Raw genomic sequence first — 11081 nt, 5'->3', positions numbered from 1 at the left:
AGCAGAGTGGATCCTTCCGTACTGTCCGTGGGACTGGATGGGGTCTCTGCATGAGCACGCTTCGGTGGCGCGGTCTTCGAATGCTTGGAAGCCATATTATTTTGCAGCACAATGCAAAGTCTATGCAGGTATGACATTTTTTTTTGTCTGAAATTAGATTAGTAAACAATTTGCCTGCATACGACTTGAATTTTGAAAGTGATTTTCATAGTTTGACCTCTTGGATAATGTTGGAGACAAAAGTTACTTCAAAACAAACACACACATAAAATCAATGGAATGCATAGGTTGTCTCCGAAAGTGAGACATTAAAACTATAATGCTCATTATTTTGTCAATGTGAAAAGTTTCCTGTCATCCTCACAAATTTGCCAACTGATTGTAGTTCACAGTCAACTTAGATGTTTCAGATTCTCTGCGAACGACTGACTTTACAAACTGTGCAAAACTGTCCTTTAAATAGTATGTATACATACAAGTAGGATCTATTCATTTTTACGTCTTGACACAAGTGCATGTTACCACTTCACAAACATTGTCTGAAATTAGATCGACAAGTTGTTTGCATATGAATTGAATCTTTAGAGTGATTTTCACATTTTGACCTCTTGTAGACAAAATTTACCTACTTCTAAACAAACACACACATAAAATCACAGGGCCCCGTCTTATAAAGACTTGTGATCGGTCCAAATTGATGGCAAGTCCCCAAATCAATCACAACTTTGCGATTAATTGCAAATCCATCTTATAAAAAAGTTGTGATTGAAATTGATCACAACTTTTGGCCTAAATTGATCATAACTTGCGATCGATTCTGAATCTATCGCAAGTTATGATAATCAATCACAGGTATTGGTTGCTGTGCAGTTTGAAGGAAAATGAAATCCACCTCAAATGTGGATTGAGAGTACATGCAGAGGACACATCAGAGGAGTGTGAGAACAATGAAACAGTAATAATTTAAATACATTTATTACCCGGTAAGTTAATGTATCACAAACACTACATGATAGGGCAAAAACATTTTGTGACTTTGCTTTAATATTCAAGACAACAATATACAGGAAAATGTGAAGAGAAAATGATATATTTCCTTTGTCATAATGAACTAGAGATTGGTTTACATTATCTTCAATAGGTAGGGAATCAATTTTTCATAAAACATAATGGTATCTTCTTTCTTCTTCTTCGTGTATACTGTCCAACACCCCTTAGTAGGGGCCAACCGGACAGGGGGTGCGCTGGTGTTAAAGTTGCGTGGAGAGAGAAGTGTGGGGTTTAGTTGCTTTGCTCCTGGATGTATTGTAGGGTTGCTGCTTTAAAAGAGTCCTTGCTTGCGATGTTAGAAACTGTTGATGGGAGTGAGTTCCAGTCTATGATTGTTCTTGGAGTGAACGAGTATTTATAACAGTTTTTGTTCGTGGCGATTGGGATGAAGCTTGTAGTGGATGATTTCCGGAGAACCCTTCGGACCGGACGCAGGGCTTTTCGAACTGGGATGGATAGGCGACCCGCAAGCGCTTCGCGGAATGTGGTGATGCGGCCTACTCTGCGTCGATGTTTCAGCAGCTCCCAACCCAGCTCACGCTTCATTTTAGTAACACTACTGTGTCTAGAGTAATCACCTCTAACAAAACACGCTGCTCTGCTCTGCACTGCTTCCAGTCTGTCTACCAGAGTCTGAGTGTGGGGGTCCCAGACTGTAGAACAATAATCTAGTAATGGTCTAACAAGAGTCTTATATGTTGTATCTTTAATTCTCTTGTTACAGTCATGAAGGTTTCGCCTTAGAAATCCTACAACTCTGTTGGCTTTAGCACATGTTCTGTCAACGTGCGCATTCCATGACAAATCTGATGATATATCAACCCCCAGGTATCTGTGACACTTTGTCTCTATCAATGTGCTGTTGTTTAATGAGTACTGGTATTTAACCGGGTTTTTTGCATGTGTGATGTGTAAGACATGACTTTTTTGGGCATTGAAGTCCATCTGCCACTTATCCTGCCGCTCAGTTAGAGTGTCTAGGTCTCTCTGTAGGTTTTGTGCATCTTCTACGCTCGAGACCTGTTTGTAGATGATGCAGTCATCAGCGAATAATCAACAGGTGGAGTTTAAGTCATTAGGCAAGTCATTGATATATAATATTGGTATATCAATAGAAAGTGGAAGGTATGTGTAAAACAGATTTTCATTTTGTATTATCTTAACATTTCCTTTAAATCATTACTCTGCCATTATATTGCTAACTGCCGGATTCTTTTTTTGTTTTGTTTTCCCAAATCACAACATTTATAGCTATTTAGTGAACATAGTTCGTAATTTCTGCTGTTCTTAACCTTTCTATGCTTTACTATCATTCCATCAAAAAAGTGAGAAACTGAATCATAAAAAGAAAAAAAATAATGTACAGCACCGTTAGTATGGCAGCGGTTTGTTCACATCAATGTTAGTAGCATTTCTGAAAACTTGTCACAAATGTTACACTTACACTTTGCGTATACCCGTTTTCATGAACCTGGTTTTGAGGTGTTTGTTACCTGTTACAACTTAAACAAACATGAAAAATAATTTTTTTTCATACTGGTAATGCACAATGTCCTGCCTTCCCGAAGAGCTTCTCTCTGTGATCCTTAACAAAATCACACATGACCGTGATCTCTTCATCAGACCAGTCTTGATTCCTACCCTGAAATTACAACATGAACAAGAAATGAACACAAGCAATGTGTAAGATTTTTCAAGCATTTTTCAACTTGTAAAAAAGTAATAATAATTGTAATGGCCAGTATATGCAATACACACATAGATAAATACATTCATGGTTCTCCTTACAGGTACAGTCATTATTACAGGTATGAGGCTGTCTTGTCAGGATTACATGAAAATTCATGTGCTCATTCTCAGTGTGAGTGCGGTGTGGTTTCTAGGTTACTGTTACAATTGTATGAGAGCAATTTTAACCATACTAAGGTTTGAGAGCTTTTGTATGAGTATGTGTTTGTGTGTGTGCTTGTGTGAATAACTGCACTTTCCTAACCTGCTGCTGTTAAGGTGCTTTCCCGAGGTCAACTGACTGTTATGCTAAAGCCACTGTCATTACTTACGTTACAGCTACACTAAATTTTCAATCTATGTGTTATGCAACCCATCTGCAGTAATGTTAACATTATTTTTGTCTTTCCAGCACTCACCATTTTCAGAAATACTCACCATTTTCAGAAATGTCAGTGCAGCTCTATGGAATGCTGAAAATTGGAAGGAACAAAAGTCATGAACAAAAAATATTAATTAACAATTATCATGATGTAAGTAACGTTAATTGAACAAAACCAACAGTATTCATAAAATGTAGTAATAATGTTCTCTTTAATTTTGTATCCTCATAGACATATTGAGTGAAAAAAAGGTGGTACAAAGGTACGAAATACTAAAGTGTGTAAACCAAATATTCTTATAAAGATTTGATGAATGGATTAAAACTTCATATTTTGTCACTATGCTTTAAGATGTATAACTTAAATTGAGTCATGTTTATGGTTATATAAGCAAATACTGATAATTTCTAAAGATTAAAAGAAAAATATCATTACATTTTCTCAAAAGTAATTGTAAATGGGGAACTATAGGCAAAATGTTCATGATTTTAATCTTGGAAAGACAATAATTACTGGACATTCATGTGCAACTTTCTATCTTTCATTCAAATAATCCAATTATTTTTTGTGACATTTTTCCAACAAAAAAATAAGTGTTCACAAAGTATTCATTATCTTTAACATCATACTCCAACCTTATTGTCTTCTTGTGACTTAGAATCTGTACATTGATCACTCACTTTAATAACTTAAAAATTCAATTAAGCCTAAAAGTCTCTATATCCATTCAAGCATGGTCTAGCAGATAAACTTTCAGACATTTTACAGCTCTCCTCCGTATAGGAGGGGATTCGGGAAGCCAGATGTAGTCTCCGCGGAACATATCCCCGACGACAAGATACAGACTGATCTTTCCATCAAATACTGGTAAATGTTACAATAGTCTGGTCCTAGGGTATTTTCTCAATTTCCGATTGCAAATTCTGTGGCTAGATACTGAAAGAGCGCCAGCTTCTGTTCAAACAAAAATTCGCAACCAAGCATTCATCTGCTCGATGCGAAAATGGCAGCCTCCAGTAAACAACGATTTTGTAAGTTTATAGACAAAATTACTGTGACTTCACTTATCAGTAAATCAACAGAAACAAATCTGCCACAAATCTGATAAGAAGTACCAATTAGGGAGCCTCAATTAGTAATTTTTCATAGGTGGGAGGGAATATTAGCATGTCAATCCTCCAAGACCATGACTGAATCTTGTCATTTAATACCCAATACTAGTAATAGTATTCTAGATGTAATACGTAGTAAAATTGTTTGGTTGTATGTGTACGTACGCCAAACGCGGTGCAAGTCATAGCATCACAAAGGCAGCTGGTGTCAGGACTGCAGTGTACTGCACAAAAAAACTCCATTATAGAATTTATGCAAACTACAACTTAACAAGCAAAAATCATAGTGTACGATCTTTTTATGAACTGTGAATGTTAAAATTTGGTATCCAATATAACTCTCGTCGTCTCGACCTCTGCCTATTTTTGAGTAGACTAAGCTCTCTAGATCTCTCTCCTCTAGATCTAGAATAGTAGACTGTTAAAGATAAGTAACAGTTAAATGTAACAACCGTTAGAGATCTACTAACATTCGCGTAAAATATGGTCTAACATTAGATTAGTAGTAGTACTACCATAACTAACCATAACTGCTGCATGCTGGCTGGCTGGCGCTGGCTGGTACGGTAGCTGGGTGGATATTTGATTTAGGCTAACTGCGTCAGCAATGCCAATGTTCATTCAGATAGCTCTACATTACTATTCATGCCCTTTAATTTGACAAGAGAAGACTGCATCTAGTTTAACAGAGTTATCACGAAAAAAATCCTCGTACGATTTGCGAGGGTTCACCAAGCCAAGTGATACTAGTACTACTAGTATCATGACTATCGCCGCCAAAACTCCCGGCGCCGGGTCAGTAGAAACACCGTACCGCGGCGCGCGGCGCGGGCAACAGAGTATCATTTACGTATACGTAATTAACGGAACTTGCAACCTAAATTCAATCATATCGAGATCAATTACAATACTCAAAGTTCATCAGCATGAAAAGGGACACAATCTCCTTATGAAAATTACTACCTTCTAAATATATTACCCTGTTATCATCAAAATATAGGTACTTTCATAGAGATACTTACTCGGGTCGATCCGCATGAAATTACATGGTAGATTCGGGTAAACAGACAACAGCAACATTGTCACGTGACTTGGCCTCTTTCAGTGTTATTCAATTAATAAAAATGGTAAAAAATCAATCGCAACCTGCGATTGATTTTCATAAGATGGAAAGCTGAGATGAATCACAGGTTGTGATTGATCTCAGCTTTTAAGAGACTTGTGATTGATTTCTATCACAGGTCTTTATAAGACAGAGCCCCGGAATGCATAGGTACTCTCTAAAAGTGACACATTAAAACTATATGCTTATTATTTTGTTCAATGTGAAAAGTTTCCTGTTATTCTCACAAACCTGAAACGATTGTAGTTCACAGTAAACTTCGATGTTTCAGATTCTTTGCGAACAACTGACTTCAAAAATTGTATATGACAGTGCTTTAATTAGTGTGTATACATGTAAGAGTAGGATCTCCTGTAAAAGTGGTTTCTTTCGCGGTGGTTTTATTTTAGCGCTTATCGCACTTTGCGGTTGAACCGCGAATTTAACATCACGCGAAAATGTTTTGAACTCGCCGTTTGTTACAATGCTATTGCGCACATGCACACACGAAGATTCCGCGCTTTGAGTGTATTGATGGTCAACACACACACAGCGATACCGCGCAATGTTATAAAGTACTCGAGAGACGGGATTTCAGGTAAGCCTGTCTTTGATTCTAATTTCTATTTGATAAATGAAAGAATAATTGGATTATAGTTTGGGTTTTCATGTGCAAAATGAAATAGCTTTTGCCGACTGAATTCACAGATTTTGCCGACCGCGAATTTAAACACACGCGAAAAAGTCGGTACCGATGGAAACCGCGAAAGTATCTGTACGTGAAAGAAACCACTTTTACAGTATTCATTTTTACAATGCCTCTGACACATGTGCATGTTACCACTCTCAACAAATGTCTGGAATTAGATTAATAAACAATTTGCTTACATATGAATTGAATTTTGAAAGTGATTTTCACATTTTCACCTCATAGTACAATGTACTTTAAACACAAACACACACATTAAATCACAGAAATGCATAGGTTGTCTCTGAAAGGGACACATTAGAACTATATGCCTATTATTTTGTTCAATGTGAAGTTTCCTGTCATTCTCACAAATCTGCCAAATGATTGTAGTTCACAGTATACTTAGATGTTTCAGATTCTCTGCGAACAACTGACTTTACAAACTGTACAAAATTGTGCTTTAATTTATAGTACGTACATATGAAAGTAGGATCTATTCATTTTTACTCTGTCTCTGACACATGTGCATGTTATTATTTCACAATAGCATGAGCTTGTCCTGATGTAAGTATGTGTTCCTGATGTGATCTTTTATGTTCTTCCAAGTGCGATTTATCCCTGATTCCTTTATGAAATTTTCGATATTTGCTTTCCCGGGTAATTTGGTCCTGGCAATGAAACCAAGAAAATGCTTTCTTACTGTCTCCTTTTCCTCATGGCTCTAACTTCGTTTAGCAAGTTTCTTTCTCCTTTTCAGACGTTGTGTTTTATCTTGCTTTCTTTCAATCTGGCGAGCTTCATTTCCTCTTCCACTCCTGTCACTGAAGTCCATGTTAAGAGTTTCTTTTCCTGTACCTGTCGCTTCAACAGGTCCGTCATTCATGCAATCATCATCTTCACTTGAAATATCATCTTCACGCATTTCTGTGAATTTTCTTTTTGTTCCCATTCTGTCTCTTCCACTGGGTGTTACAGATGGGCCTGGAATGTGCTCAATGTGATCACCGTTGTCTGCTGAAGCATCATCACTTTCACTGTCATCTCTGCCACTGTCATAAGCCAGCACATCATCACGTGAAACATCAATACCATCCAGGCTTTTACCTGCAAACGTTGAGATACAGCCTTTTTCTGCGGCAATTAAGATTTTGGAAACTTTTGCCACTTCAAGAACATCTAATGGCATCCGATCAAATTCACGGTGAACACGGATGTCATGTCCCAAGAATGTGGCCAACTGGTCCATTTCATTCTCTTTTAGACAAAGAACTTGAGCCATACTGGCAAGATTTCTCCTGAGCCTAGTTGATGTGAGAAGGTGGGGTTTCTCTGCTCCACCCTTGGCTGAAAAGCGACGTAATGTATCACACCCTCGCATGTATGAGTTCCCAGTGACATTCCCAAAGATATATTGGTTGCTGTCAGATACAAAATCGTCCTGAACACCTAGGAGAATCTCCATCCATTCATTAACCTCACTAGTGATGAGGATTGGAACAGTTCTGCCTCTCTTCCCACGGATTTCCACACGTTCTAGTGTTTCTGCCAATCCTTTCTCAACTTCACTAAGTGATGACAGCATCTCCTTTGAGAGATTGGCCTTACATTTGTGTTTCCAATCTACCAACTTCATCTTTGACACCTCGCCTTGCCTTTTCCTGTTGAACATAATCAACTTGGTAAGAACAACTTGTGTGAGATCAACATAATCGTCTTCCTCTCTGTTCGAAGTTAGAAGTGATGCAGATTTAGACCCCAGCTTGTTCAAGTAGTTATTTAACTTGAGAACATCTTCAGTTAGCAGTAACAGTTCCACTCCACTTCTTCTTTTCTTCTCTTTTAAGTTCCTGTGGTCCACTGCATTGATAACACTCCACTTCATTTCCATCAACTTGAGGAAGTTGGTGCATTCATCCTGACCTTTTCTATCTCCTGATTCAAGGCAAGAAGCTAGCTTGATCTCGGCTATGTGCTTTAATGTGTGTCCAGATCGAATAGCCTGAGATGGTGCACGGTATATGCACGACTGCTGTCGTCATAACCGGCACACTATCTTGCTGCCTCTGCAATGAGTGTGAATTTTGTTGGAGTGATGAATGACCCTGGTGGATCATGACACTTGTTCCTCTCCTGCAAACACAAAAGAAGACAACCTAGCTTCCTCATCTTAGATCTTACATAACATTACAATGCTGCTCTTCATCGCTTCCGGTCTTGGCTAAAAGATGACCGCCATACTTCAGTGTTAGAGGATCAGCCATTGCCATCTTGTTGAGTAATAATTACAAGAAAGTCCCCAAAAGTCGGCTATTACATGCGCACACATACACATACATACACAAGTTATGTTAGATTTAGAGCAAGATGTACAGACACTAGACGCATGCACCCAACAAACTTTCAAACAGAAAGCATGAGTTGCGTTAGGTTGTTACGACAACCAAGTCCTTTGCAAGTTCACTTACTCGGCAGATCCTGGCTCTGTACGTGGGGCATGTCATCACTGTGAAATAGACGGTCAGTAATTCTTGTTATTTGAAAGGATAATACTGTAACCTTGCTGTAACCTTGGCAGCCTACTTGGTTATAAGAAAATTAGGAAAACCATAGTAATTCAATTTTCATGCCATTGCAAACTCCTTCATATTTGCCTATATCAGTTCAGTCCAAATGAGATCTCAAGCTAGGTCCCGAAATTTACCCCGAGTGAAAACTGTCTACTACGGAGAATGCGACATAGACATACAGGATGCCATAGATTCCTTCCGGCGCTGTTACCTTTAAGGAAAGAAGAGCGCCATGAGCCACCTGATCCAAAAGATTGAGATGAGGGGGTCACCCTTGAGAAGAAAGTAGAGGCTCTGCCCCCTTCAAAATGGCACAAGAGAGCCACAGAGGTCGGAAAGAAGGGGGTGGAGCCGATAAGCAAACTGGAGACGTACAGCTTTCTCCAGTACCTCGTTGAAGCCATGCACACCATTCGGGTATATATAATTTTTAGCATTATAATGACTTTTTAGAGCTCATTAGCTTTGATTTATTTTCATTTTTTTAAATAATAAATCTGTTGATGAATGGGACTTTACTTTTAAGGAGTACAAACACACAAGTTCTACTTGAGGCTTGAAAATAGGATGCAAGACATACGTTGAACTTGTTTTGGATGTAGATAAAGCACAAACGGATGTAAACTGAAAGTTATAGAATTAAATTACAATGGGGAATCTTGTCTAAAATTATACTTGATCAAATGGTAATCAGACAGATATCTAATTATTTGATAAACACTTTACAAGTCAGATTAACATACAAAGTGCTTATCATTGGAGAGAAAGGTAGGCATCGTTTTCATATATTTTAAGATAACTGAGATTAGGTACTTTTGAACATGTATGGTACAAATCTGCATATTACAGCTGAGCTGAGCTGGACTGAATCATCATGAGTTCATGCATGCTAGCTGTTTATGTTCAAAATCCACCCCAGTCACCACCTTTTTCTCGTACAAGTGAGCACCATCACACCATGCAGTGCTACATAAAACTCACTTACATACAGGTACAGCCATCATACAATTCACCCAAACCTTCATATATATATCAACCGATATTAAACAGGGTTTTCAACATGATCATTTTAGATATTACAATGGAGGAAAAGATGACGAAAACTCAAGATCATTGTCTAGAAAAGAAAAAAAAAATCAGAATTCCGACTTAAGCCTGAATAATATCATGCCCAATGTTGCCAGATTTTCTGTCTGAGCTTATATTTGTTGAGAGTGGGCTCTCATATGTTGGGTTTAGCAAGAGAAGAAAACTTCCTGTTCTGTCTTTCATGTGATATGCACAAGACCTTCTATCTTGCCCCTGTTTTCAGGTCTTCAGCGTGTCGCTGTGCTGTGTTCTGTATGGTACTTGACGATCTGTAGCATCTGATCTTCAGAACATCTAGTTTTTGTTTGTTTGTTGTTTTTTTCATTCAAAAGATGTTGAGTGGAACACTAATAATTGATGTCAGATTGTTGACAAGCATGCGACAATAAAAGAAATTCTGAAGATTCCGATGGGAAAAAATAATGACGAAACTAAGTATAGACATTATCACTGATGCTGTATTATGATATTGCTCTTGTTGTCTATTTAGAAATGAAGAAATGGACTTGTTTTGCCGCAGGATGTGAGGAAGCAGTAGTTATGTCTGAGCATTTGTATTTCCACAAGCCTAAGAGCAAGTGCTTGTTGCTCAAAGATAACCAAAGAAAAAAAAAGTGAATGAATGAATAAATAAAAAAACTGTTATTATTAAACACCACTGTCATTATTTTTTTATTCCAAAATATTTTTGTGGACACAGGTAACCTCAGTAGGTGAAGGTGTCTTTACTATGCCCAGCAGTCATTCTGTCCTTCCAAGCCATTAAAATAGATGAAATTTTAAGGTAACCACACCAGGAAAATATTGTTATCTAGCTCCAGCATCTTAATTTTTTTCCCCAGACATTGAAGTGGATTTAAGGTTACCATGGCAGGAAAAAAAGTTGTTACTAAACCCCAGTGTCATCATTTCTTTCCAGAACATTAGAGTGGATTCAAGGTAACTGCAAGAGGGGAAAAAATTTCTTTATTAAAGTCCAATGTCATTATTTTTGCAGAATATTGAAGTGGATTTCAAGTGCTGACAGATTTCATCTAATGCAAACATTTTCAGCCTGCTGTACCTTGTCCTCTCGAGTCTTGTTACTTTGAAAGATGACCAAAATTTTCATTTTTACCCATCTTCAAAATGTTGCTATGTGCACAAGACATAATGGGCCGTTGCATATTAACCCGAGGGGATCGTTAACCATCATCATTGTGTAGACTTTGAACCCGGAATCGGTCACTGATCACCTCCTCAGAAGCATTCATGAAGCTCTTTTCGGCTCTTTTTGTAGTCTTGCAGTGAGGCATGCCATCATCTGAGATAGACATTTAGAAATGGCAAGGTTCATTATGAATGGCTACAGGCGGTGGT

Source organism: Diadema antillarum, unplaced genomic scaffold, assembly GCF_040938485.1.
Source record: "Diadema antillarum isolate AM-2024a unplaced genomic scaffold, OU_Dant_1.0 scf00000029, whole genome shotgun sequence".
Taxonomy (NCBI): Eukaryota; Metazoa; Echinodermata; class Echinoidea; order Diadematoida; family Diadematidae; genus Diadema; species Diadema antillarum.
This window is presented reverse-complemented; position numbering follows the sequence as displayed.